Source organism: Cryptomeria japonica, chromosome 3 (assembly GCF_030272615.1).
Source record: "Cryptomeria japonica chromosome 3, Sugi_1.0, whole genome shotgun sequence".
NCBI lineage: Eukaryota > Viridiplantae > Streptophyta > Pinopsida > Cupressales > Cupressaceae > Cryptomeria > Cryptomeria japonica.
The window spans coordinates 663887147-663913327 of NC_081407.1; the positions used below are offsets into that span (position 1 = coordinate 663887147).

The 26181-nt window shown below is 34.9% G+C and overlaps 1 protein-coding gene across 1 annotated transcript in view; it reads right to left on the reverse strand.

The window, feature by feature from the left end:
- Nucleotides 1–413: 413 nt before the first annotated feature.
- LOC131068396 (immune-associated nucleotide-binding protein 11-like) overlaps nucleotides 414–26181 on the reverse strand; it is a 91496-nt gene continuing 65728 nt past the window's right edge. Inside the window, exon 3 of the transcript XR_009112005.1 lies at nucleotides 414–689. The gene's annotated coding sequence lies outside the window, so the exon portion shown is untranslated. The remainder of the gene's footprint in view (nucleotides 690–26181) is intronic.

A 26181-nucleotide genomic window follows, 5' to 3' on the forward strand; every position in this document is an offset into this window, starting at 1 on the left:
AACTCATCCATCATCAATCATTACAAAAAAAATTTAAGTGTCTAAACCCTTGTGCCCTAGGTTGCCAAATTCACTCTTTAACCTTTGCGAACTATTAGTCAAATAATTATCCTTGAAAGACCTAATCTTCTCATGATCGTATCCATCTATATTAACATTAATTTACTAATATTTTTCCTTTGTGAATAACATGATCATTGAAACCAAAAAATGCTCCAAACAAATCTACATCTATCAAAATGAAGAGTTTCAAGTCCTATTTAGCTCTAGGTTTATCATTACAATTTTTGCCATCCTATCAAATCACAACTCTACAATCCTTTCTCACACTTTTTCTTGAATTCAATCCTTCACTCTTCTTAGTTTCTCAAATTGTATATGCACAAATGATTGTAATCACAAAAATCAATACTCACGAGTTAGGTTTTCAAATAGTCTAATACACTATTTGTCAAACCATCAAAAATCACATCCAGATCACAATATATGCTTAAAACCTTCAAAAAATCATCACATACATATACCATATTGTGAGGAAACCTAACATCAAACCAAGAGGGGTTGAAAGATTTTATATCAAGGATCCCCCTCAGACCCACCTATCTAAGTCAATTACAAAAAGAGGGAACTACATCCATAGCAGATGTTGAACTACCTTTAACATTTCCTTCCATCTTCTCTTCAAATTTCTTCAACCAAAACAATTTTCCATTTCCTTTAGAATCCACAACACTCTCTAGACCAGTGGTCTTTCCTTTACTAATTTTACAAAAAATTTCAATATGGCCAACAATATTACCATTATAGCATAACAAACCATTTTGCATCATGTTCCCTTTCTCATTTCTTCTAAATTTCTTTTTCATCCCACATTCAACATTTTTGTGCCCATATCCATTACAAACATAGCAATATCTATTGAAAGATTTGACATATTTATTTATATTCATTCTTCTTTGACATTCGCTATCCTTGTGCAAAAACTTTTTGCAACAATGACAATTTCCATTGAAAAAATAATTCTTTATCTAATTTCTCCATTCATTTACTTTGTGCTCTACTTGATTATGTTGAAGAAATCAGAATACTGAGAGGGGGGGTGAATCAATATTCTCAAAAAAAAATTGCATAGATAATTTGAAACTTATCTTGACCTTAGATATCCTTAGTTTGAAATGAAATAAGCAATAGAAGAAAAATACACAACATACACAACAATAAGAGAGACACCAAATTTTTATGCATGGAAAACCCAAATGAGAAAAACCATTGAGAGGGTTAACTCACAAGATAATATAACTAGTTATATGGGATTACAAAATACACCAAGTTCCCATATTACAACGGATCACTGTCAAATAGGTTCATTACCAGAAAATAAAGAAATGAACTAAGAAAATTGCATCTACATATACATGGGATCAATTCATATTCAGTTTAGTCAACATGCCAATTATTGGTAGTAGATCTGATTAAGAGACTCTATAAATATCTTCACTATTTGCTTGGACCAAGATATTATTGAACTAGATTTGTCCTCTTTTACTCATTCAACATCAACTTCTCCGCATTATTCTTTACCCCCTTTCTCTTCAATTATTGTATTACAATTCATTTGTCTCATACATCATATGTGTGTGTGTGTGTGTGTGTGTGTGTGTGTGTGTGTGTGTGTGTGTGTGTGTGTGTGTGTGTGTGTGTGTGTATAACAATAATAATATACAACAAGTTATCCTCAATAACATTTTTTAAAAAGATATTTCAATGATCAAATTACATACTACAATCACCAGAGTAAAACATAATATTTCAAGGTTATCTTGACTAGGAAAGAGAATATCCTTGAATTTGCACAATAACACACTACTGGAGCATAAAGAACATGATCCAACTCAACATTATGAGGTTAAAGATATGGACAATGAATCATCAAAAGGCTATCATCGAAATTCAAGAAATCGGAGGAAACTAAAGCACTAAAAGCTAGTCAACAATGCATAACTAAATACATTTTTGGAGCACAATATCCAGAGTGTGACTTCTAGAGAATCAACACAAAAAATACAACAATCTCAAAGCATAACCAAAATGCACTACCGTATTTTCATCAAGACACAATTTTGGAGGAATGGACCTCTAAAATAAGTCAACTGCATACTATCAGACTGCATGAATGACTAGAGCATGAAACTAATTTCCATAATCAACTCCAAATCTCTCATGTTAAGATAAATATATCCTTATACTCACAGTACATATTTATGGAGAAACCAACATGTCTGCAAAACATTAACAATAACTAGGATATTCCATCTACATCATACATACATACATACATACATACATACATACATACATACATACATACATTCATACCTATCTTCCACTGTTCTACAATATATCTAGACCAATCTAGATCAATGAGTTTGACAACAATGACAACTAAGACAATTATTTCTAACAATGTCCCTCTTTGTCATTGATGGAAAAATATTTAAATAAAAAACCTTCCATAACTCCTGCTAAGATAATACTTCCTTATTTCTCCAAGATTCCAAAATTCAAAACTCAATATTAACAATATCCCCAAAAGTCAATATTTTTCCCCCTTTGAAATCAAGGAAAATAAGGGTAACAAAAAATGGTTACCAAAAGAAAATTTGCACTGCAAAAGAAAGAATGCTTCACTTATACTTCTGAAAAATTCCCGTATACTTCTCCTTCAATTCTAGAAGGGAAGTCTTCCAAGAGTTTATTGCTAAATGGAGAATTAAACTCAAACTTTTATTCTTAATTATTTCATCAATTGCTTCAAATAAGGAAGTAAGAACATAAGGGTTATGCACACACTTCTTAGCTTCAATAATGAGACCAAAAATATGTTCTAACCTAATCTCAACCATTTCTTTTACCTTAAAGAAAACATTCACCACATCTTTCTTTCTCTAATAAAATATAAGCTCGGACTATAGAGAATTAATTTTCTTCCATTATTCACTATCTGCATCATTGAAAATATCAAATGATTTATGCATGAAATTCAACTTCAATTCAATAGAGTCAATCTTAGCCTTAAAATTTTCAATATATGTTGGCCACAAGAGACAATATTTGTACACTCTACCAACTTTTGTAGCATAGTCTCTCATATCTTTAATGTCTTTTGATAATCTCTTTTGAGAATATACACACGTTTCTTCCATGTCATCTTGAACTTTATCTTTTGCAACAAGTTCCTCAAGAGGTTGCTTCAATATATCTTTAGGCACTTCACATAGAACATTTGACAAGATGCCTAAAAGATTACTAAGATCAACAATGTTTTGAACCAAGTAGTCAACTAGAACTTCTTCAATTTGATCCTGATCATAAGAGGACCACTCAAGACACAAATATTCAATCTTCTTCATTCCATCATCTTCCTTAAGCATACTCAAAATGTTCTCAACACTAGATGGATCATCTTCCTCTTAACTATCTTTAACCAAAGATAACTTTCCCTTAGCCATGGTAGGAGGTTCTAGATCATCTAGGGAAATAATTTATTCTTCTTTACATTGAAACTTCTTCATCAATTTTTAAGAGGTTACAACAATTCTTATTTTAAAACTTCTACTATTGGAGGAGGTACCCTCCTCAGGAGCACTGATAATGCTAAGAACTAAACCAGAAAATAGCTTCTTCTTAAGGTTTATGAAGTGATTCTTGCATGCCTGACCTCTATCAACCAAACATGCTAAATATCTATAGATTTTATTTCCAATAAAGACATTTGATTTCCATACTATATTCCCCTTCAAGGGTAAATATCTTGTGAAATAAAACATTAAGCATACATTCAAAGTGCCAAACTAAAATGAATATCCCTGATTTTTTTTCCTTTTAATATTTCTACAAATTGTGTTCACAACAACTCACACAAATAATTTTTTTCCTTATTTTATCATTTGATGAGAAATGTACACTACAATTGCAAAAGTGGATCCTTCTTTGTTTCTAAAATAGATTTTGTAAGAAATTCCATATGCAACATACCTCATAACAAGATTGATTATAGAATCAATTATTAATGCCCCTTGATCGCCTATGATGCTAGTTAGGGTTTCAACTTATTTGTTCTTGATTGATTTCTTCATCAGAATGGGTTCATTATCACACAAACCAAAAACTACAAGTAGTGCTTCCTTCAAAATTTGATAAGGATTTTCCGACACCATATGATCATCCTTGACATAGTTCAAAAGAAATTCAATCATCTCCTCATCTACAAACCATGAAAATTCACTACAAACATCCAAACCCTTATGCTCTAAATCTTTGATTTCTTGCAATCCTTCACTCAACAAATAATTTCCCAAATTTATGATTTTCTCATGATTATATTCCTCTAATTGCACTATCTCAATTTTATGAACATTCTAACAACTATATTTTGTTGGCATTGAGCTGTCATTGATGTCAACTAGTATTGCAAGCTACTGGTAGAGATATCACATAACCAATATGAAGAATATTGAAATGGCATAATGAAGATTAACATGAAGGCTTGTCAACAGATATGGTGGATGACAAGTAGGTATTAAGACCATTAGTTACATCACTGATAAGAGGTGATATGCAGTTGTGTGTTGGCATGAAAAGTTGTAACCGGTATAAAGGTTGGTTGTTTTTTTTGTGATAAAGAGGCAGAGTGACAAAGAGATCACAAACCACCAGAGGTGAAGTTGAGCTACTGGTGTAGTGTATACTACCGATTAGCAGCAATAGAAGGTTTCACTAGTAAGGGCTTGTGCCGGTATGAGTTTGTTGAATGTTCAATTTTAAACTAACCTTTTGTCGGTGAGTTGTGTATGCTGGTGTGATGCCACATGGAGCTAAGGTGGTAAACATTCAAAGGTCAGCGAAGTTTCCATTGACATGGTTCCTGGAGAAGTTAGTCAACATTAATGAAACAACCACAAATCACAGGTCGATAACAGATTGATGCGGCTCAAGGAAGAATGAACAACATAGAAATATTAGCTCATTGTTGGCACCTGGATCGAAGCAAGGAAATTAGATTGTAAGAGGACCTCAAGAAGGAAATAGTTGGATCATAAATGAGTTGACAAATTTCAAAGCCAAAAATCATGGTCAGGTTTTCTATTTTTGGAAAACATACTTTGGACAGATGGAAAAGCATGATGGCTTATTCCCCCAATGTAGGTGTGCGATCCAAGGTGGATTGGATCAGATTGGATGCAGATTTGGTCGAGAGAAGGAAACCATAGCCACCTTCTGTTTGAATTGGTTTTTGGCAAGAAATCTTTAGTTTAAGTGTGGCAACCTAAGATAGATAGTGTTCCTATTGAAGAGTAAATGAGAGTGTGAAGTTGTTGTCTAAGAGCCGAAGAGATAAACACTTAAAGTGTTTATGAGTGAAGACTGTACCAATGAGGAGAAGCAGAGTAAACTAGTGTAAGGAACAAACTGGTAGAGTGAGCATAGAATGCAGAGGTGAAAAAATGAAGGAAGCGATATCTGATAGAGAGTAACCAAGTGTGATTTGAATTCAGAAGAATAGAGGGAGAGAAGACTAAGAAGAGTTAGAACCAGCAGAAAGGCTAAGTTGCAATGTGTATTGAGCTGATAAAAACTAGTAAGCTACAAACCAGTAGTGCAAAGCTTTGAAGGGTTGCAAAACTTCATTTGCAACAAGGATCTCATTTGTATATCTGAGTTTTCATATTATTTTCACTGAGTAGGTTCTTAGTGTAGGGATTGTAACTCCTTTAGGTTGTAGCCTATAAATTGTGTAGGGGTTAGTGCTCCTTTGAGTTGGTGCTCATAAATTAGGGGTTGGTGCTCCTTTGGTTGGTGGCCTAAAATTTGTAATTAAATCTTTTCATTGTGAGGCTGGATTGGAGTAGAAGATCTCCAATAGCTATTCTCACCAAGGTTTTTCCCACATTGGGTTTTCCTTGTACATTTGGTGTTATGTGTTTCATATTGATGTGTGTGATGTATTAACCCTTTAGTTATTTCTCCTAAACACATTGTTTGTATTTCTTTGGTAATCAATTTGCATCTTGTGTATCTCACACTGAACCGATATAGCTTTGATTAAGTAAAACCTATTTAAATCACTGATTCACCCCCTCTTAGTGATCCATTGTGTCCAACGAATTCACCTATTACTAGTTTATTAGAATATATAGAGAAAATACTGTGAAAAATACCTTTTATGCAAACTACTCTACTCTTCAAATTATTCAACGCATGATGCAAAAATGATCAAATGATTTGATATTTATCTTATTTGATGTGCCTAGGATTTTGCCACCAATTTACTATTTTCTTATCATATTGATGTCAACTAAACTTCATACTTCAGCATATGCAATCCACCAAAGCTATTACCAACAATAAAAAAACAAGCCACCACATGTATCTCTTTCATGAATAGAAGGGGAAAATATATTTGTCTTTAAAACTCCTCCTAACCCAAAGCTACTAGATGAATTTCCAAGGGAAGAAGCACCAACACTAGACTCAGGTGAACACCACTCATTACATCATTGGGTTTGAATGGAGGGAGAAAAGGTAGGAGTGAGTGGTAGGGTTTTTGGGGAGTTTGATGGCAAGGAGGAAGATGTGGATGATGATGTTGGGGTTGGATGCATCCTATTCTACCTATGTATCTAGTTGTGGGGTGTGTTGTTTTATTATTGCCATTCTTCTGTTGTGGTTAGTTTGGTTAGAGATGGTTATAGTAGTGTTGAAGGGGATTTTATGGATGAAGAATCATATTTTTCTTCATCTCTTTCCCTCATCGTTTCTGCTCATGTACTTAATAGGAGGGGCGGTGTTGGCATCTCTGCGGCTATTGTTTAGGTCTTCTTTGCTAGGTTTGGGGAGGCTTTGATGGCATCTATCATTATGGGTGTTTGGGATCCAAGAGGATCTATCTTTGCAGCCAAAGATTTTCTCCCCCTCTAGTTTTTTCTTTGATGGGTCTCCTTCCACATTGGGTTTGGGCTGCAAGGCTACAAGGGTCTTTTGCCCTATTTTTGTTTCTATCCTATCTGCCTCTTTCTTCCTGGTCTTGTCACTTTTATCTTAGTTCTCTGGGTTATTTCTAGATTTTCCCATTGAGGTGCGCTCGTATTTTATTGAGGTCGAAGTGGTGGGTATTTGAGATACCTTCTCTTCTATTGAGGTGGAGACAGAGACTATGGTTTTTGTTGGCAAGAGCTAGTGGGAGGCTATTGGTGCTCATTCTTGTGGATGGAAAGGTTATGATGTTGTTTTTATGGTTTTTATCCCTCCCTTTGTCCCCATTGAGGTGATAATATTGGGGGATTTTGTTCTCAGATTTGAGTGCCTTCTATTTTGTTTTTGGATGCCCAATTTATAGAGTTTGGTGGTATGTTAGATTCTCTCCCCTTGCTACAGAGTTTCTTTCCTTTTTCTCTTATAAAGTTGGAGATATTGGTGGCACTTTGTGAGATTTTTCCAAGATCAAGAGCTCAATAAAAAGTGCGAAATAGAGAGGCAAAATATTGATAGGAATAAACTGTATCCTATCAAGATGAAAATACTGATCAACTAGATCATCAGTCAATCAATCAAATGTTACATATAATGAATATGAGCCTGCTTATATAGGCAAGGATATATGGATATGTGAGCACACAAACATGACATGTGGCTCAATGAGAAAAAAGGGTAGGTAGGAGAAACAATATAAGATTCCACATGCGGTGGATCACCCACAGAATGTGGAATGTAACAAAAAGATAAGACCACAAAAGGTGGAAATTCTCCTACACACAATCCCAATGTGGCACAAACACCCAAGTGTCTCATACCCAAACTACTATGAAATGCATTATCCTAAGTAAATGAAAGTAAGATATAATAATATCCAACATGAATAATTAATTACACCAACACCCCCCCCTTAAGTGAAACTTAGGGGAATGCACTTAAGTCTACAATGCAACTAAGTAATACAAGATGTGTCTTGGCTACTAGGCCATGTTAGGTACCCATGTAAAACTACAAATGCATGCAAATCAATACATTTAAATCTCTCACAAAGAAGGGAAAGAGAGAAAAACCCAATCCCTTGTTAGGTACCCATGTACAAATACAAATGCACACAAACCAATGCAATGAAATATCTCACAAAGCAAGGAAAGAGAGAAAAACCCAATGGGAAGAAAACCCTCCCACAAAAGAGAGATGAAAAATGTATACATAGAACTCTCATAAAAGTATGAGAAGGAAAAAAACTCATGTGAGGAAAAAGTCCCCCCCATATGAGAGAAGAAGAGAAGCTAGGTAGCCCCCTTCAATATAGAATCTGCACCTATGGTAGAATCTCGAACATGAATGAAGAAACTCCTCCACGAATGTCAAACAACATTCCTCCCCTTAGGAAGAAACAAAACCAAAGGTGTATCCATGAAGTCGAAGAGGTAGGAAAAAAACTCATCATGAATGAAATCTCTGAAAACTGCTCAAGTGTCCCCATGTCGATGTTGAAGGTTACCCCCTCCAAAGGTGGTGAACTGATCCACACTACTGAAAAAATCACTCCAAGATCTATTGGAAAAATAATCTAGAACAATATTCAAAGACTCACATGTCTCCTCTAAACACAACGAGACCTCCTCAAATTGTTGTACAAAAGTATCCACAATCATATATGTTGGCATTTGCATGAAGATTGCATTAATAATATGTTATGTTGTCATTGATGTCAATTAGCTGGTAATGATATTATTGTAATGTTATTTTGTAACCAATAGGAAGAGATAGTGAAAGGAAACCGTAACTAGTAGGTAAGTTTGTGGAGTGAACCGGTATTGCTAAGTATTGGAGAGTCGAACTGGTAAACTCTACCTATTGTTTTGATAAACCCTAACCTATTAAGTTTGGTGAATTAGTTTTAGTGGTTTATGATATGATGATGAGTAGTAATGATTATAACATGTATGCAAATTGTATGAAGAGAGTTTCAAAGTGATTTTGGTACATTGAGGTAATAGTTTTTTGTCTAGGGAATGAACAAGTATATTGCATGTAATGCAAAGCATGTGACGAGTTACTAATTTTGATGAAGTAGTGATCAAGGAGGGTTAAGGATTTATTGAATGATGTGTAGAGATTTTTATGTAATCCAACGGTCATAATTGAATCGACTTTTTTGTAATCTCTATGTGAATTAGGTTTTTGTTGTGTTACCAACCTAGTTGATTTGTTTAGAAGGTCGATGAGTTGTTTTGTTTCAATTTTGGCAAAGTTGAATTGAGTGTGTAGTTGTCAAACCAGATCATGTATCTATAGTTTCAGTAAAGGAAAATAGGAGCATGAAAAGGATCTGAACAAGAAAGTGAAGTGCTATTCAAATAGATCAGCAAACTCTTGTTGTTTTCGAACAATTACAGTAGTTAAATCCCCTAACCGGGTAAGCTCTAACAAGCTTGGTGTTATTCAAATCCTCTATCAAGGTGATCTATTAGCTTGGATTCTAAATCTTTTACAAAGGTTACTCCTTAAAGGGTATTTCTTCTAACAAGGCATTATAGTCAATCCCTTAACTAGGTGGTTCCTAATAGGACCAATTCTTAACAGGAATTTTTGTAAAAGCTTTAACAGGCTTGGCTCCTAATAGGGAAAACTTCAGAATAGTTCAGATAGTTATCTTGTGAGTTTCATCTCACCGTGGTTTTTCCCATTTGGGTTTCCACATAAAAAATATTGTGTCAAGTGGTGAATATTTTTTGGTTATGTTTTATTATGGTTGATTTGCTTAACTACTTAATCCATTTTGATTAGTCATGATAACCTACAACAATATGAAATAAATTTTTACTTATACAAGTAAAATCATTTGGATGTTTGTAAGTTACAAGTTGATTACTGTTATCTATTGTAACAGTCAACCAGTTTAACTTGACAATTTTATCTTGACAAAGATATTGCATTGATAGTTCTATGTTTACTTTGAGAGATTGATTTTGAGATTGTTGAAGTTTTATCAGTTTTTCTATCTACTGCTTCACCCCCCCTCTTAGCAGTTGACCTGATCCTTGTTCTTTCATCATACCATCAATTGGTATCAGAGAATCTCAAGTCCTCTAAGGTCTAAGCCTAACAGCTTGAGGTAAAAATCTTGTAGATCATGATGAAGAAGGAAGGCCCAAAGTTTAATAGAGAGAACTATAGGATATGGAGTGAGAATAAAAATTTATATCAAGAGTCTTGAAAATCAATACTAGGAACATGTTAATACTCAATATGTTGCACCTACTACGATTTTGACTGACAATCAGAAGAAAGAGCAATAAGAAAACAATCAAGCACTAGAGGCTATTATCTGTTCTTTGTCTGATGTTGAATATGTTGATGTCCATGGTCTAGAGACTGCATATAAGGTATGGAATAAATTTGAAGAGATTTATAGTAGTGATGAACATGTGAAGATTGTCAAGGAAGAGAGTCTAAGAGGGAAGTTTGATGACATGCAGATGGTTAAAGGTGAGAATATCTAATAATATGTTCAGAGGATAAAATAGATAGTTAGTGAGATCAAGAGTGTTGGTGGTAAAATGGATGCTGTCATAGTAGTTAGTAAGGTATTGAGAACCCTGCTACCGGTCTATGCTATCTGACTTGAAGCCATTCAAGAGTTGAAATATATTGACAAAACTAAGGTAACCCTTCACTCCATCATTGGTAAGCTTACTGCTTTTGAATTAAATGGTTATGATGGTAGTATTCAGAAACTTGAATTAGCATTTAGAGTTTCTATTTCTAACCCATCTATGAGAAAAAGTAGAGATGTCAGTCATAGTTATGAATCTAGATCTAGCAGAGAAGTTGATGATGAAGACAGTTTGGTTCAGATTCAAGCATTGTTGGCCAAGTGGTTTCCTAGAGGTACCGACAAATATAGAGGTAAATTACATTTTAAATTTTTTGCATGCAACAAGATTGGACACATAGCTACTAACTGTCCTAATGGTGATAATGAGCACAAGCAAGACAAATTCAAGAAGTACAAGGGAAAAGGAAAAAGAGATTTTCTTATTGTAGTTGATGGTGGCATCACTAATGAGGAATCTTATGGTGATGCTAATGAAGACATTGTGTTTGTAGCCATGAAAGAGGAAACATCTGATCAGAAAACTTTCGTTTCATGAATGGATAATTATGATGATTGGATCATTGATAGTGGTTGTTCACATCACCTAACTAGTGACTAGTTTCAAGGAATTTGATGGCGGAGTTATAAGATTTGGTAATGACTCACCCTACATGGTTAAAGGTAAGGGAACTATTTCTCTTAATGGAAAGAGCAGTGTAGATAATGTATACTGGGTTGAAGGTCTAAAGCACAATCTATTGAGTGTTGCCCAACTCAATCACAAAGGATATCTATTGGAGTTTAAAAATGGCATGAGCAAAATCTATGGGAGCAAAGGTGAACTGATTGCAACCAGCAAGGAGACTAAAGGTAACTTGTTTCACCTGAATCCTAAAGTCAACAACTATTTAATTGCTAAAGTAGATGAAGGTCGGCTTTGGAATAGGAGATTTTGTCATTTGAATTTTGATAACATTGTTAAAGTGAGTAAGTCAAAGATAGTGAGAAGTTTGCCTCAATTGGACAAACCGTTTAATTCTCTATGTAAGGAATGTCAGTTGGGAAAGATGACATCCTCAACTTTCAAGAGCAAGTCCTTTTTAGCAGTGCATCTATTAGATTTGGTTCATAGAAACCTTTGGGGACCAATAAGGACTAAAAGTATTCAAGGTGATATATTTTATGATCTTCACTGATGATTTCTAAAGGATTATGTTCATCACCTTCTTAAAGGATAAAATAGAGGCATTTGGTAAGTTCAAGGCATTCAAGGCCTTAGCTAAAAAGAAGAGTGGAAAGAAGATAACGTGCCTGAGGACAGATCAAGGTAGAGAATTCATTTTTGAATAATTCACTAGATATTGTGAAGAGAATGGTATCAAATGGAAACTTTCTACAACAAGGACACCACATAAAAATGGCATTGCAGAGAGAAACAACTGATCAATTGTTGAAGCTACTAGGACAATGTTGATACAAGGAGGTGTAGCAAAAAAAAATTGGAGAGAAGCTGTCAGCACAACTGTCTACAAAATGAACAGGATTTTTGTAAAAGAGGTAAGGACAAGACTCCTCGTGAATTGGCATGGTAGATCACCTAATGTTGGTTATTTCAAGATATTTGGTAGGAATGTTTTTATTAAGAGAGGTGACTATGTTAGCAAGTTTGAGGTTAAAAGTGATGAAGGTATATTTCTTGGTTATTCCACCAAGGGTAAGGCCTACAAGTGTTTTAACAATCAGACACAGAGATTCATAGAGTGTTGATGTTCGAGTGGATGCGTATCTTGAAGTCTTAGGGGAAACTAGTATAGAGAAAAAGGATGAAGAAACTTGCATTTTTTTTTTGGAACCAAAACTTGTGAAACTTGAAACTGGTAAAGAAAATACTAATGTACCAGTTCAACTGGAACAGGTAGATTTAGAAGAAGATGATGAAAATGAAGAAGAACTTGAAGATAATGATCATGTTATTCTGAGGTATGTGAGACTCAATCCCAATCCTGAGCACATTATTGGAGATAAGGATGCTGGTGTGCTAACCAAAAGAAGAATCTGAGAAAATTCTAGCATGATCTCAACTATTGAGCCTAGAACTGCTAAGAAAGCATTTCATGATGATCATTGGGTTAAAGATATGGAGGAGGAACTCTAGTACCCTGATTGGCAAATAAAAATGTGTTAGGTACTAAGTGGGTTTTTAGGAACAAGTTGAATGAAGATGTTGTTGTAGTTCACAACAAAGTTAGATTGGTTTGCAAAGGATATGCACAAGAAGAAGGAGAAGTTTATGATGAGACTTTTACACCAGTGGCTAGAATAAAAGTTTTCAGAACTTTACTTGTATTTGTAGCACACAAAGGATTCAAAGTATATCAGATGGATGTGAAATCTGCATTTTTTAATGGAATACTAAAAGAAGAAGTATACATTCAGCAACCAGATGGTTATGCTTTAACCGATAAGAAGGACATGGAATGTAAGTTGCACAAGGCACTATATGGATTAAAGAAAGCACCAAGAGCATGGTATGACAGGCTTCATTCACACCTGATGAAGATAGGTTTTCAAAGAACCAGTGAAGACAACAAAATATATCTCAAATCTGAAGGAGTTAAAATACTGGTTAGTGAAGTGTTTGTAGATGATATCATATTTGGAGGAAATGATGAGATGAGAAATGACATTGCAAATGAAATGAAAAGTGAGTTTGAAATGTCCCTAGTTGGAGAGATAAAAAATTTCATGTTTTCAAATATAGAAAATGAAGAGTGGTATTTTCATCACACAGTCTAAGTATGTGAAGGAGGTATTAAAGACATTTGGTATGAGTGACTGTAAACCAGTTGGGACACCAATGGTTACAGGTTGTAAGTTGTCTAAAGAAGATGAGGCCACATCTATTGATGAGAAAGAGTAAAATTCAATGATTGGAAAATTTCCCTATGTTGTTCACAATAGACCAGATATAGCTCATGCAGTTGGTCTAGTTGCTAGATTTCAAAAGAATTTGATGGAAACACATTTGATAGCAACCAAGAGGATTTTCAGATATTTGAAAGGTACTATTGACTATGGATTATGGTATCCATATGAAGGAAACTTTGATTTGAAGGTGTACATAGATGCAGATTGGGAAAGTAATGTTGATGATCAGAAAAGCACAACCAGTGGAGCAGTCTTTCTTGAAGGAAGACTTATTTCATGGAGTAGAAAAAAGAAGAGTTGTATTTCATAGTCTACTGCTGAAGTTGAGTATGTTGCAACTTATATGAATTGTACCCAAGCTATTTGGATGAGGCACATTTTGGAAGGTTTTAAGATGAAGTTTACAGAACCTGTAAAGATCTTATGTGACAATAATAGTGCCATAAATATTTCAAAGAACCTTGTCTTTCATGCACGAACCAAGCACATTGAATTGAAGTACCATTTCTTAAGGAAAGAAGTGCAGAGTAAAGATATGATCTTAGAGAATGTTTCTACCAAGGAGAAACTTGTAGATATATTTACTAAACCTCTACCTAAGAATACTTTTGAGTAGCTTAGAAGTCAGCTAGGGGTTGTACCCCTTCATGAGGTAAATTGAGAATGATGTAGATTACATTAGTTTTGGAGCTACTTGCAGAATTTTATAGTAGGATTGGTGTAGAAGTGGATTTATTCCATAGGGGGAGCTTGAAGTTGTAGGTTGTTGATGCTGAACAATGAAGTTTTACATTGCATGTTTTACTTTCACTTTGGCATTGTTGTCAAAGAGGGAGAAGAACTATGTGATTATTGTGAGCAGAATTGTATGATTGACATAAGCAATATGTACAACCAGCTAGTAACTACAGACAAACTAAAGACAATCTGAAGACAAGGAGAGCACATGGTAAAATGTAAACCAAGATTCCTATTCACAATCACAACAATCAATGGTATTGATATTTGTATTACCATCAATGCCAAAGGGGGAGATTGTTGGCATTTGCATGAAGATTTCATTAATGATATGCTATGTTGTCATTGATGTCAATTAACTCATAATGATATTGTTGTAATGTTGTTTTGCAACCTGTAGGAAGAGCTAGTGAAAGCAAACTATAACTGGTAGGTAAGTTTGTGGAGTGAACCGATATTGCTAAGTATTGGAAAGTCGAACTGGTAAACCCTGCCTGTTGTTTTTATAAACCCTAACTGATTAAGTTTGGTGAATTGGTTTTATTGGTTTATGATCTGATGATGAGTGGTAATAATTATGACATGTATGCATATTGTATGAAGAGAGTTTCAAAGTGATCTTTTTGTCTAGGGAATGAGCAATTGTATTGCATGTAATTCAAAGTGCATGGTGAGTTACTAAGTTCAATGAAGTGGTGATCAAGGAGTAGTTGAGGATTTCTTGAAAGATGTGTAGAGATTGTTATGTAATCCAATGGTCATAATTGAACTGACTTGTTTGTAATCTCTATGTGAATTAGGTTTTTATTGTGTTACTGACCTAGTTGATTTTTTTATAAGGTCGATGAGTTGTTTAGTTTCAATGTTGGAAAAGTTGAATTGAGTGTGTAGTTGCCAAACTAGATAATGTATCTATAGTTTGAGTAAAGGAAAATAGAAGCATGAAAAGGATCTAAACAAGCAAGTGAAGTGCTATTTAAACATATCAGTAAACTCTTGTTGTTTTCTAACAATTACAGTAGTTATATCCCCTAACCAAGTAAGCTCTAACAAGCTTGATGTTATTCAAATCCTCTAACAAGGTGATCCATTAGCTTGGATTCTAAATCTTTTACAATATTTCTTCTAACAAGGCATTATAGTCAATCCCTTAACCGGGTGGTTCCTAACAAGATCAGTTCTTAACAAGAATTTTTCTAAAAGCTTTAATAGGCTTGGCTCCTAATAGGGCAAACTTGAAAAGAGTTCAGATAGTTATCTTGTGAGTTTCATCTCACCATGGTTTTTCCCATTTGGGTTTCCATGTCAAAAATATTGTGTCAAGTGGTGAATGTTTTTGTGGTTAAGTTTTATTATGGCTGATTTGCTTAACTACTTAATCCACTTTGATAAGTTGTGATAACTAGAAACAATATGAAATGAAGTTTTACTTATATCACTAAAATCATTTGGATGTTTGTAAGTTACAAGTTGATTACAGTTATCTATTGTAAGAGTCAATCAGTTTAGCTTGACACTATTATCTTGATAGAGATATTGCATTGATAGTTCTAAGTTTACATTGTGAGATTGATTTTGAGATTGGTGAAGTTTTATTAGTTTTTCTATCTATGGATTCACCTCCCCTCTCAATAGTTTACCAGATCCTTGTTCTTCCATCTTACCATCAATATCAACCTCAAAAGAAGGATCATGTAGAGAATGCACAAGAGGGTCACAGTGTTCCCTTGCAACAATCAAAGAAGGGTCATCTTCATCAAAGAGAAGATGAATATTATCAATGATGTCTCCCAAATCTGCAATGTAGGACTCCATAAACAAACCTACAATGTCTGCCAAGTAGGCATCCTAATCAACTAAAGCTAGAAGACATGGAATATCCTACTACACTGAATCACAAGAAGGCAAAATTGTTGCACTAGCTTCATCATTAGGTGAAATAGGTTATGTGATATCAATACAAGGAGATGAAATACAAGTCCCAAGAATGGGGTCACATATGAGAATTTGCAAGTTCAAGTACCCAAATTTCTCCTCAAAATATGAATCATCAACATAGTAAGAATCAACCTCATCAATAGGACCAAATTGTGAAAAGGAGTACAACTAAGATGCATGATCAACCACCCCAGTCACAATGATATCTCTAGTCTCCAAGTCTCTAATGATAACTAAATTGGGTGTGAAATCTACAATTTTCCTAGTTGCCCCATGTGTGATTTGATAGATGGAAAGAAGATTGTTTGTCAAGTGGGGTACACACAACACATCATTGAAGAAATTATCTGCAATGGTAATAAATCCTTTCCCAATCACATCCATGTATGTATGATTTCCCATCAAAGTATGTGGCATATGGCAAGGCTCAAATGAAGAGAACATAGACTGTGAAGATTCCATACATTGTGAATCCCCTGAATCTAGAAGCCATCTCCCTAAATCATGACTTGTACTAGCACAAAGAGCTTGTCCCTTTTCTTTATCTATCCCAAAAGAGTGATCCTTTCCTTTATCCTTTTCTTTGGAAGAAACCGAGGTAGACATTCTAGAAGGTAGGTTGATTTTGTTCTTCTCAAGAAGATGCTTCAACCCATCAATATGCTTCTTGTAACAATGTTGTTCATCATTTCCTGATTTCTTTCAATATGCACAAAAAAAATTGTCCTTGTTTGATTTCCTCTTAGGTGAGTCACCTTGTTGTGGAGAGGAGGATTGGGCTCTATCTTTTTGTGGTTTTGACTTAGGTTGCTTTTGATTCTTGCCTTTTCCTTGATTGCTTTGATTCCCCTTATTAGCCACCAAAGCTTGTGACTTTGAAGATTTGAGAATCCCCATCTTACTCAACTTAGATTCCTCATGTATCAACATCTTTATGAATGCATCAAATGAGGGAGAAGTGTATGAGGAACCTTGAGCTAACCTATAGGTGTGAAAGCTAGATACAAAGGTTGCATACTCTGAAGGAAGCTTGTCCAACAAGCTATAAACGAATTGAGCATCCTTTTTGTCAATTCCACAATCCTTTAGCTTTTCTCTTCGCTCATTTGCTTTTATGACATAATCTTGGATGGTATCAAAATCCTTGGGATCCAATGTTGTGAGTTTACTATCAACCTTTTAGCCTTTAATCTCATCAACTTGACCATACAATTTCTCATAAATATCCCAAGCCTCTTTAATTGTAGTACACTTATCAATGTGAAAAATGAGGTCATCTGATACATACTTTCTTAATGTTCCAAGTGTCATAGCATTCTTAGTGAGACATTCAATTTGAGCATTAGGATCAGCCTTAAGATCAGGTGGTGATGTAATAGTTCCATTTACATAATGAATGAATCCTTTTTCCATTAGTTTACTCCATGCCTTTATCTTCCATGAAGCATAATTATGAGGAGTTAAAAGTGGAAATTTAGGAGAACCCATAGCACCAAAATGAGAAAAACAATATAGAGAGAGAGGAACAATCACACAGGACACCCCCCAAATTACTCAATCAAGAAACCCCCCCCAAAATGGTGGTTTGGCACTTTATACTTAGTGCATATACAATGGGCCACTTGCAAAACAAGGAAAGGTGGACTTTTAGTTTCACTTTTACAACTTCTCAAAATGAGATATAAGAGACTTTAACAAATACTGCTAGTGATGTAAAATGAGATGCAAGCAAAATACAAGTACCAAATATGCCAAAAATGACCAAATATTGAAAGTACAATTTCTACTCAAAATCACTGCAAACTAATGGAATATTATGAAATTAGACAAAAAATTATGCACTTTAAAAAAAAATGGCACCTGAAAAGGAGGTCGTATGACCCCAAACAAAGCCTCTAAAGTTGCAAAATCTAATATTAAATAGGTAGGGTCATGAGAATAAGAAAATTCTGAAAAATCCATCCATAAAAATCATAAAATTCCTCCACCACTACGAAGAGCATGAACTTCTGGCCCATTTCAAAAAGATTGCGGCAAAAAAGGAGCCAAAATGAGCAAGTTAGGGCCATATGAAGTTGAACCACAATTTAAAAAATGCAAATGAGAGGGGGTCCAAAAGTTTTCAAAATTTACTGATGTGTGTTGACTTTCACATTTCACAAGCTTAAAATTGACACTCATCTACCCGTAAAAAAAAAATCATCTCCCTGCCCATATGGATGTCCGTATAGTACAGACTATTGACTGAGGAGAGTGACTATGTCAAAAGCACTTATAGTGCATGGTCATATCACAAGATGCCACATGTCTTGCTGGATGGTAAAAAAAAAAAAGGAGCTCTAGCAGCAAACCACAATAGAGTGTGTGGCCACCTAGGGAGGGTAGATGGTGAAATACAACCACGGGAGTGTTTGTGCTGCCGAGGGACCCGCTGGGAAAACCAATGTGGGGCTGGGAGGAAGCGGTGGCGAGCAGGTGTAAAGACTACCTGGAGCAATGGAGCTTGGGGGTAGTAGTAACAATAGTGAGCGTGCATAAAGAATACAAGGTAGGGAGGTACATCGACGATCATAGGGATATGTCGTCGAGTGACGGGAAGACGATAATGCTAGTGAAGACCGATGGCTATCGGAATACGAGGGTTGTGAAGATCTGTGAACAATATGACAAGGCCTGGAGAAATAATGTTGTGACAGTACGGTGTCAGGGGGTGGGTGTCCCCCCCAAAAAAATCTTTTTATTTATTTTTATATTTTATAAAACAAAATTTTTAAGATTATGAAAACTGCAAAAAATAATAGTATGATATTTTTAAAACTTTTTCATAGAAAAATAAAATTATTATTTTTTATTTTTGCAAAATCGTACTGTACTAGCCATAAAGGCTAAAAAAATTCTCCAAAGCCCACAAATCACTTTTCACCAAAATAGGCCGAGTTTATAGTCTTAATTAATGGAAATAGCCTTCCAGACGCAACTATGATGTCCAAATCGTTGTAGGACGCTGCCAAAAAATACAAATCCCCAAATCCAAAAATTGAAGCCTCCAAAATGTTTCCAAAATAGAGAGACAATGAAAAGTACAAGAGCTCAATGAAAAGTACAAAATAGAGAGACAATATTGATAGGAATAAACTGTATTCTATCAAGATGAAAATACTGATCAACTGGATCATCAATCAATCAATCAAATGTTACATACAATGAATATAAGCCTGCTTATATAGGCAAGGCTATATGGATATGTGATCACATAATCATGACATGTGGCTCAATGAGAAATAAGGGTAGGTAGGAAATAGGTGTGGTAGGTAGGAGAAACAATATAATATTCCACATGAGCTGGATCACCCACAGAATGTGGAATGTAACAACAAGATAAGACCACAAAAGGTGGAAATTCTCCTACACACACAATCCCAATGTGGCACAAACACCCAAGTGTCTCATAACTAAACTACTATGAAATGCATTATCCTAAGTAAACTTAAGTAAGGTGTAATAATATTCAACATGAATAATTAATTACACCAACATGCTTGTCTACTGGAAATCTATCTGGTTCTAGCCTCTTCTTTTTTTCAAGGTTTTGGGAGCCTTTTCTAAACCCATTTATCCATCTAAGCATTGTGTGGTTATTCTTTGATTGTTGGACTCTATTTTGTGGTCTAAAGATGTGATCTTTTTGCTGATGGTCTCCATCTTTTCAACTCCTATTAAGGTGGGTTCCTATCCTTTAGAGGTGGAGAGATGATGTGCTAGAAGATGGATGTTGATCAGATGTGGTGTAGTTGCTAGCTTCTCCCTGTTGGTTTTGGGAGCCACTACAAAACCTAGCTTAAAGATCAGGAGAGTCTTTCAAAACCCATGTCTTTCAGATTTTTTCTCTTTGCTTTTCCTTTTGGTGTTTGTTTTAGGTTGTGGGAGCCTTGTAAAACCATAGTCTGGTTGGTTTCTAGTAGTTTTCAAGGGTTCATTTCAGCCATTTTATGTTTGTGGTTAGGATTAGGTGGTTCTTTGGGTGGCCTGTGGTCTATGTTTTAGATAAAGGGAAATTGGTACAACCTTTCTTTGTTGGTTTTGGGAGCTCATTTAAAACCCAAGTAGAAGGTTAGGGGAGCCTTTCAAAAACTTTTATGTCTAGATTATGAGTGTATGGTAATCTATTGTAATCTAGTTTTTGTAAAGGTTATGGGTGTCTCGATACACCCTTGGTATATGTTGAAGGCTAAGGAAGCCTTATTAAAACCCTTGTGCATGTATTAGACGGTGGACTTTTGTTTGTCTTGGTTGACTTTGGGCTATTGGTTTTCTATGATCATACCCATTGGCAGTATTATATTATAGGTTCCAAATCCTAGTAAAATTTGAGGGTTTTAGGTCCTGTCAAAACCTGTTGTATGGGGTTTTGAGTCCCCCTCAAAACCTATTTTTTCCTTAAAAAAAACCACTGGACTTAGGTGCAAACAAATCAATTATTTCTTTGCTTCTCTATACCATAGAATTATTTTTCTTAATATCATTATATTTCACTAGAGCATTTAGATTTCTACGTTTTTTAGCAAAATGTCCACACTTGTTACTGATAGTATGATGAAACTATAAAGATCCGATCACCTACTGAAAGGGGGGTGAATCAATAGTTGGAAAATAAACTAAATTTTCACCAAAGTTATTTTTAACTCAGAATCAACTCACAAAGTTTAACTCACATTAACAAATCTGCAGTTGCACTGTTAAACCTCACCGATTGACCTAAAACTTCAGTGATATAATGCAACAAATCTCAAACCTAAATATCCTTTGATGAAAACCTTAAACCACTACACTAAGGCCAATAATAACATATTTTAGATCATTTCCAATCATTAAATATATCTATGAAGATTTACCAATCATTCATATCAACCATACCAAAAACACATGTACAAAATCATTCACCACTTGACACAATGATTTTCCATGTGGAAACCTAAATGGGAAAAAACATAGTGGGGATGAATACCCACAACTATTTTTGAACTCTTCTAAATTTCACCTTGTTAGGAGCCAAGCCTTGTTAGAAGCTTATACAAGAATGTTTTTTTAGGAACAAATCCGGTTAAGGACCACTTGATTAAGGGAGTTACTACAAATACCCTATTAAAGGTAACCTCAATGGAGGATTTCAAGTCCAAGCTAATGGATCACCTGGGTAAAGGATTTTAACAATCAACCTGTTAGAGCTTACCCTATGAGGGGATTTCAAACTGCTATAGTGGTTAGAGAACAACAGGTTCTTTGACCGATCTAGAAATAACACTTCCTTGCTGAATTAGATCCTTTACCGCTCCTATCTGCCTTCACATCATTCTACAGACACACCTCCTAATTCGAAAACAATCACTTTCACACAATCAAATTTTCCAACCACACTTTAAATCAATCCATTATGAACAAATACATTAGGTCAGTAACACAACACAAACCCTAAATTCTCATAGAGATTACAAACACATCAGTTCAATCTTGACCATTAAATTACATGCAATCAACTTTACATTCTTGTAGGCATCTACAACTACTCCTAGATCATCACATTTTGAATCTTGTGATAGAACACACGTTTGTCACTTCATACTATGAATTTGATCATTCCCAAGATAAACGGCTATCTTTACATGCCAAAAACATCTTGAAACTCATCATGTGCAACATGCTTTCATGACATCTTCATCACCAATCATCATTCAGTCATAAATCATCACAACTAATCTCCAGAATTCATCGGTTAGGGTTTTTCTTCTCAATTGGATAGGGTTACCGATTGATGTTCACTGCTTCATTACCGGTTTCTTTTGTTGCTTCATTACCAATTTCTTTTACTGCTTCATTACCGCTTGCTATTGACATCAATGACAACACTTCATAATATACTTCTTCAATGCAATCTTCATGCAATGCCAACATTCTCCCCCTTTGGCATTGATGGCAATACAAATATCAATACCAATTGATTGTCATGAATGAGACTAAAACATATACACAGGTATAGGAATCCTGGTTTAAATTTCTCAACATATACTATCCTTCAACTGTATCTTCATATCTTCAACTGATAAATGGTTTCCAATATGTCTCCTCTTAACATATAAGGCTATCAATCATATACTTTTCTTCCCCTTTGACAACAATGCCAAAGTGAAGGTAAACCATTATGTTTCTTATCCATGCTTCAGTGATCTGCAATTAGTTGCTCCCCCTATGGAGTAGCTCCATTCTTCACCAATCCTTCTTCAAGATTTTCAAGAGGCTCTGGGATTGATGTCTTCCATATCTTCTTAATTGACTTCATGTAAGGGTACAACCCCTAACTTACCTCTAAGATATTCAAATGTAGCCTTAGGTAGAGGCTTGGTAAAAATATCTACTAGCTATTCTTTAGTGGAAATATGCTCCAGTGATACATCTTTTCTTTGAACTTTCTATCTCAGGAAATGCTACTTTAGCTCTATATGATTTGTCCTAGCATGCAACACCGGGTTCTTAGAAATATTTATAGCACTAGTGTTATCACAGAAAATTCTTATCGGTTTTGATATCTTTAGCTTGAAACCTTCCAATATGTATTTCATCCAAATTGCTTGTGTAAAATTCATGTAAGTTGGAACATACTCAGCTTTTGCTATTTATCAAGAGATACAACTCCATTTCTTGTTGCTCCAAGACACCAATCTGCCTCCAAGAAAAAATGCTCCTCTGATTATACTTTTCTTGTCATCAACATTACCTACCCAATCTGCATCAATATAAACCTTTAAATCAAATTCTTCTACATATGGATACCATAATCCATAAAATATTATTCCTTTCAAGTATCTAAAAAATTCTTTTGTTTGCAATCATGTGTGTCTCCTTTAGATTTTTCTGAAATCTAGCGACCAATCCTATTGCATGAGCAAAGTTTGGTCTATTGTGGAAAACATAATATAGCTTACCTATCATGGATCTATATTCTTTTTCATCAACTAGTGATGAATCATCTTCCTTTGACAAATTACAGCATGTAACCATTGGTGTTCTAACTAGTTTACAATCTCCCATTCCAAAAGTTCTCAACACTTCCTTCACATACTTGGATTGTGTAATAAATATTCCTTCCTTCATTTGTTGGATTTGCAAACCTATGAATTTTTTTTATCTCACCTACCAGTCACATCTCAAATTCATTCTTCATTTCATTAGCAAAATCATGTCTCATATCATTGTTACCTCCAAAAATGATATCATCAACAAATACCTCACATACCAGTAATTTATCTCCTTCTGTCTTGATATATATGTTACTATCTTCACTGGTTCTTTGAAAACCTATCTTTACTAAGTGAGAGTGCAATCTTTCATACCATGCTCTTGGTGCTTATTTCAAACCATATAGTGCCTTATGTAGCTTGCACACCATATCCGTTTCTTCAGTTAATGCATAACCATCTAGCTATTCTATGTAGGCTTCTTCTTCCAATATTCCATTTAAGAATGTTGATTTAACATCCATCTAATATACCTTTAATCCTTTATATGTTGCAAATGCAAGTAGAGTCCTTACTCCTTCCAATCTTGCTACTAGTGCAAATGTCTCACCATAATCTTCACCTTCCTCTTGTGCATATCCTTTCAATACCAGTCTATCTTTATACCCACTGCTCCATCTTCATTCAATTTGTTTCTGAATACCCACTTTGTGCCTATTACATTCTTGTTTTCCAATCTGGGTACTAATGATTGTGTATTATTCTTCTCTATCTTATCAAGTTCTTCTTCCATTTCCTTGATCCAATCTTCATCTACAAAGGCTTCTTTTGTTGTTCTCGGCTCAATGGTCAAGATCATACAAGAGTTTTCTCTTATCCTTCTTCTAGTTAACACACCTGCATTCTTGTCTCCAATAATTTGATTGGGGCTATGATTGAGTCTAACATACCTTGGAATAACATGATCTTGGTTTTCAAGTTCTTCTTCACTTTCTTCATCTTCTATTGGACCTTCATGTTCTGGTTGAACTGGGGATTCTATGTTCAGTCTTCCAACTTCTAGATTTACCGGTTCTGGTTCCAAAAATATTGTGTTTGATTCTTCTTCTTCCTTGTTCTTGCTGGTTTCTTCAAATTTTTTAGGAAATTCATCTACTTAGACATTGACACTTTCAATGATATTCATAGTCTAGTTGTTGTAGCACTTGTAAGCTTTTCTCTTGGTGGAGTAACCAAGAAATATTCCTTCATCACTTTTGGCATCAAACTTTACAATATAATCTCTTCTTTTAATAAAACATCTACCAAAAATTTTGAAGTAGCTGACATTCGATGATCTACCATACCACTATTCATAGGGTGTTTTGTCCTTACCTCTTTTGACCAGTATTTAGTTCATTGTATAAATAGTTGTGATGATAGATTCTCTCCAAAATATCTTAGCTACACCTCCTTCGATTAACATAGTCCTAGCAGCTTCAACCATTGACCAATTTTTCCTTTCTACAATACTGTTCTACTATGGTGTCCTTTGTGTAGATAGTTGCCTCTTGATCCCATTGTTTTCATAGTATGTAGTGAATTCCTCTAGAGTAAATTCACCACCTTAATCAGTTCTTAAACATTTTAGCTTCCTTCCACTTTCATTCTCAACCAAGGCTTTGAATGCTTTAAATTTGCTGAATTCTTTTGTCTTGTCTTTCAAGAATGTGACCCACATCATCCTTGAGAAGTCATCGGTAAATGTCATGAAGTACTGATCTCCTTGAATACTCCTAGTCTCCATTAGTCCACATAGGTTAGTATTAACCAAATCTAGAAAATGTTCAGCTAAGAAAGATTTGATCTTCAAGGTTGAGGTTGTCATTTTCCCTCACTGACATTCCTTGCATAAAGCATTCACTAGTTTGTCCAATTGTGGTAATCCTCTTACTCATTTTGACTTGCTGACTCTTACAATGTTATCAAAATTCACATGGCAGAACCTTTGATGCGAAAGCCACCTATTTTATACTTTTTCAATAAAACAACTATTGACTTTAGAGTTTAAGTGAAAAGGATTACCTTTGGTTTGTTTGCCAGTTACAATCAGTTCACCTTTGCTTCCAAGGATCTTGAAAACTCCATTCTTGAATTCTAATGGATAACCTTTATCATTGAGTTGAGCAACACTCAAAAGATTGTGTTTTAGACCTTCAATCTAGTAGACATCATTTGCACTACTCTTACCATTTAGGGAAATGGATATTTTGCCTTTCACAATGCAGGGAGAGTTATTCCCAGATCTGACAATACCTCCATCAAATTCGTCAAATGTTAGAAACTTTCTCTAGTCACCAGTCATGTGGTGTGAACAACCACTATCTATAATCTAGTCATCTGAATTATCCAAGTGAGAGACCAATCCCTTCTGATCTTATATGTCTTCTTTGATAGAAACAAAGACAATGTCCTCATTTGTATCTACCTTGGATTCTTCAATTGTAATACCTTCATCCACTGTAATGAGACAATTTCTTTCTTCTTTTCCTTTAAACTTCCTATATTTCTCTCATTTTTTCTCATTATCTCCATTAAGATAGTAAGGAGCAATATGTCCTATCTGGTTACATGCCAAAACAATTAGACGTAATTTACCTCTATACTTACCGATACCTTTGGGTAACTACTTGGCCAATAATGGTTCGAGTTCCATCAGGCTATCTTCATCATCTACCTCTTTGTTGGATCTAGATTCATGACTGTAACTTACTTCTCTTCCTTTCTTTACTAGTGGGGTTGAGACCAAGGCTTTAAATGTAGATTCTAACCTCTAAACACTTTGATCAAAACCATTTAATTCGAATGCAGTTAATTTACCAATGATAGAGTCAATAGTTACCTTTGTCTTGTCAATAGATTTGAGTTCTTGAATGGCTGCAACTGTGATAG